Here is a 4,785-nt window from a genome sequence, read left to right on the forward strand (position 1 = left end):
TACTATCAATATATCGATAAAAATAATCATGGATAAATAACAAGAAAATTGTCAAATCCATAAATTAAAAATTGATGTTTAACATTAAAATCAACAAGTGTCTAGAAAACGAGAATAATAAAAAAATAAACTGAGTAAAAAATTAAAAATTAAAAATAAAAACAAAATGGGGAACAAGGTATCGAACCCATACCCTAGGGATTGCCAAACGACACCCTTACCAACTCAACCAAATTCATTTGTTGATATTAATTTGTATTCATTAATACATATATTCAAAACATGCGTTGTATTAGTTAAAAGAAAAAAAAACAAGTTAACAAACTGGAAGCATTAACAACAAACATGAAACAAACAGAAAATAGGAAGCCACTCGTTACCTACTAAGTCGACGGAAGGAGTCACAAACGTTGGTGAGCTGCTTAAAAATTGCGTTGCCGTGAGTTGGCTTGTTCACCGAGTCGTGTAGCTTCGACCTTCAAGCGTTAATCCGACACAAAGAGTGTGGCGTGGGGATTCAACTGGCAGATGGTGATAACGGTGGCGGAGTTTCACGGTAGCTGGTTCAAAACGAAAATGGAAGGGGTGGTTCAACGGTAGGGTTTTCTTTGTGTGAGCAGTCTTCTTTTTTCTCTAGGGTTTTTCGGCTCCCTCCCTTTATGAACAATGGCCTCTCTTTTATATGTGGCTCATTTCTCTTTCCTCTGCTGTGTTTCCTGCTATGTAGTGGAGGTCTGCTGTGTAGTGGAGAGGTTTGTTTGTACAGAGGATGTCTGGGGAGTTTTGTCCTTATTCCACTTGTGGTCCCTCTTCCTCAATTCTCTCCATTTCCAACTTCACTGTTGGTAAGAAACAATTCACCACTGTGAATTTTTGAATTTTTGAAAATGTTTTAATTACACCTCAACTAACTGTGTGCTAAACCAATGTTGCAGAGCCTGTTCGGGCACAATATCGTTAACTTGGCTTCACTACGGTAGCCTTTGCCGAATTGAAATTGGTTCGCTGGAATAGCCTTGGTGAGCTGCTCCGGAATCTTTCCGTGCAGGTCATTGTTGTTCAAAATCAGAGAGGCAAGGTTCTGCAGTTGTCCAAACTCTGGAGGAATGCTACCCGATAGATTGTTGAAGAACATATCAATAATCTGTATGCTTCTGAGATTCCCAAATTCAGCAGACCAGGGACCATCAAGATGGCTCCGACTCACGTTCAAGGTCAAAAGATGCTCTAAAGAACCAACAGATGCTGGGACGTGACCGGAAAAAATCATTGCCAGATAGGTCCAATGTATCAAGATGTATGATACGGCCTAACTCAACTGGTATAATCCCTTTAAAGTTATTTCGCGGAGAGATTTAAGTCAAACTCTCAAGATTGCGAAAGCTCAATGGATTAGAATCGCTTAACTGATTACCATGCACATTAAATTGATTTAAGGACGTGTAGGAGCTTATTCAGTTCGAATGCCTTGTCATCCAGGAAAGCTCTAATTTTGCACTCTGTCACTTCATCATCATCTTCAACTCCAAGAGGTTCACTTGAAAATGAAATCTCCGTCTCTGCATTAGGAGATGGTTTGGGACTCATAGTTATCCTAATAGTTTGATCTGGGGACAAGTTCAGTCTACTCTTCTTCAAATTTAGTGTTTCGTCTGACTTGCAAGACCAGCCATCCTCCACAGGCTCTCACATTGGATTGAAACTCTTTATGTTGTCAACATCAAGTAGAGGGTTAGCTTTTACTGATGATGCAGCGAAAATATCATCTTCATCATCCATCTGACACATGTCATCGTCATAGTTGCCTGCTCCCTGGTAGGAACCTGGTTTTAGAAGATTTGCATTCGAGAACCTTAAACTATCCATCTGACAAACACCCTTTAGGCCTGTACACGTTGATCCTTAGATAGAATCCAAAAAGTTCCTAGAGTTCATCCCATCTGTTGCCATCCGATTGTAAGAGTCCCTGACTAAACTGCGTGATATTGAATGAGATTCCTGATACTCGTATGTGATGAATGGATGCAGTAACAAGTCTGATGCAGAAGGTCTTAAATCCGGTTCCTTATTTCAGCAAAAAGTCATTTGCCTCAGCAGACAGATGTTCAGGTATTGGTGGATGAGATCTAGTTGTCCCAATGTAGAAAAGAGCTGACACCCCCTGGGGATACTATTGACTCCATGGAGGCTTTCCTGTGGCCATCTCTATCACAGTGCATGCAACACTCCATATATCAGCAGAGGTTGTATATCCTGTCTGTAAAATAACTTCAGGTGACATCCAGTGTGGGGTACCCTTCATAGACTTTGCTCCATTTATGGTAGCCAATTCCACGACTTTCCTGGATGCACCAAAGTCTGCGAGTTTAATACACCCTTTGTTATCAACTAGAATGTTCGCACCCTTAATATCCTGGTGAATAATTCTGTCATTGTGAAGATATTCGAGCCCCTCTAAAAGCTGTTTTGTATAGGTTCTTATAACCACGCGTCCGCTCAAGCTCTTCCTAATGGTCGTGAGGAACCTGTCATGAAGCATACAACACTTGTGGCTAACACTTCAAACATGCCAGTGATCAATCGTGAAGCTTCATCTAGCAGGAATCCGATCCAAGCATCATTTGACAGCAACAAACTAACAGTTTGTGCATCCATTTCAAAGCAATTGGGCCAATCCACGTAACTAAATAAAACGATGGAGTTCAACACAGCAGAACGGATGCACTTCAGCTGCAAGTAGAAATGCGTAGCTAAGACACGAAGCAACCTCTCCTGCAGCCACAACAGTGCGGCAGATCATACACACATGAGGATTGCTAGGGAGCCTTGGAAACAACCTCTCCCAGTGGATGATGGTACTGTTTTGGTTGAGATTTGGCATCACGACCAAGTTAACATGTTGGCCACTCAGGAACCCAAGTCTAACAGATGAATTCAAACACAGAGTTTGAACCTCGCAATAACAATTGCTGAAAGAGCCATTGCAGTTGTGTCCAACATGGTTTCAGTTCTGAAAGAACTCATTCGCTCCACTGCATGCCTGATTAAAGAAAAAGGAACCATACGATAACAACGATTTTGCGGATTCACTTGAAATTGTTGCAGCTCTGTCAGGAACTCAGCCGACAGATTGAAGATATTGGAGTTTGTCCGTGTCCTCCGCAGAAGGTCCTTTCCAGTGAAGCAGCGGCGGATAAATCCGCAACGTCATTGGCAGCATGTAGATGGAAATAGGGAGGCCTACAAGTTCGTACACAGGCGATGGCCACAAAGCCGAATGGGATGACAACTGAAAACCGACTTCTTTGGCATTATGGTCAATAAGTATCATTCCAACACCACCACCTTGCTTTACTATTATGGATTTTTCTTCTCTTTTGTCAGTGAAGTTTTCAATTGTGCAAATAACAATCTTTCAGTTGATTAAGGTAGGATCTAAAGTATTGTTCTTGCAGAAGCTAGCATTTGTTGCTGAAACTCCAGACGCTGCGGCTGAACTTCCATGTATCAAACCATGAGAATACTCCATTTTCATTGGATTTAGAGAAAAAAAACCCTTCAAAACTTTTGAGTTGCCAAGGTAGATATTTGAACTGAATTCTCTGTCTAACGTGCTAGCAGCAACAGTGAAGATCCAAGGAGCAACGTTGCAAGCCGTTCGAGGAAAAACCGAGTTTCCAGCAGAAGCAGAAACAAGAATTCCTTTTTGAAATGCAGGGAATGCTCCAACACTGACAGCGTCCTCAAATTAATTTGGATGTGCACGTGATTCTCGGGATGATTCAAAACCTTGACTTGTAATGAAATTGTTCTGAGAATAATTGTCCACTCCCAGTGATCTGCTCTCTAGATAGCTCTGCAGCACCAAAGCTCTCCTGTAATACATCATTCCACGTACTGTTCTTACCAGAGTCTGCCCTCGATAAGATGCCCAAAAATGAAGTTCCAAAGTGTCACTAGAACTTTCTTGAAGTTCTGCATCCTCAGTAGATGAAACTCGGCCAATTCTTTCAAGGAAGTTGTCCCATGGTGTTTTAGTGACAGATTCAAGGAGAGTTTTGAGCTAAAACTGCGAATGGTGCTCTTGAAGTTTCGTCTTTGTTGACAATGCCGACACGGAAGGGTTTAATTTCAGGCTCTTGAGGCTAGGTGTCCTTGGGATTCTGCTGCAGTAGGTGAAGATAACCGAACATCCCCTCTTTTATCCATTACTCCTCAAAGGTTAATGCAAAATAGCTTAACGACAAATTGGAACTTGTAGCTTGATATTCAGGAAAAGCATGCCTTGTTTGAATATTTTATTTTGACATTTTATTTCTTCGATTAATTTGGTAGGTTTGGCAATGGAATACTACAGGCTGATTGGTTTCTTGGTGTGCCGGCTAGCGGATAGACTATTTCACAAAGTTAGTTTGGTTTGCTCATGTGACGTCGTCTTAATATGTCGCTTTCTTCAACTGTCTTGCCTAGCACCAAACCTTTTTGCCACTTCGCATTTTCTTTTTTTCCTATCACCATCAGCAGCGGGAACAAGAGCATTCAAAGCTTTATGAAAACTGTCTTCGCGAAACTTTCCCTTTTCATCTACCACTAAGTATAGACCCTCGCTTTCGGAAGGAGAAATATAATGTTGAAGGGGAGTTGGCCGATAATCTGTATAAACAATATGACAAGGCTGTTGGTGCACCTTTTGCCACCTAATCAGCAAATTCCTTGGCATTAAGGACAGTAGCAGACAGGAAGACAAAACGAGCATTCTTTGGCGACATGACAATGCTCTCTTCC

At 41.5% G+C, this 4,785-nt stretch overlaps 2 pseudogenes; both read right to left on the reverse strand.

Moving 5' to 3' along the window:
* Positions 1–1,422: 1,422 nt before the first annotated feature.
* Positions 1,423–3,331, reverse strand: LOC127095378 (mitogen-activated protein kinase kinase kinase NPK1-like; annotated as a pseudogene).
* An 84-nt stretch (positions 3,332–3,415) lies between these two features.
* Positions 3,416–4,785, reverse strand: part of LOC127095379 (DExH-box ATP-dependent RNA helicase DExH9-like) — a 9,652-nt pseudogene continuing 8,282 nt past the window's right edge.

This window comes from Lathyrus oleraceus, chromosome 6 (genome assembly GCF_024323335.1).
Source record: "Lathyrus oleraceus cultivar Zhongwan6 chromosome 6, CAAS_Psat_ZW6_1.0, whole genome shotgun sequence".
Lineage (NCBI taxonomy): Eukaryota > Viridiplantae > Streptophyta > Magnoliopsida > Fabales > Fabaceae > Lathyrus > Lathyrus oleraceus.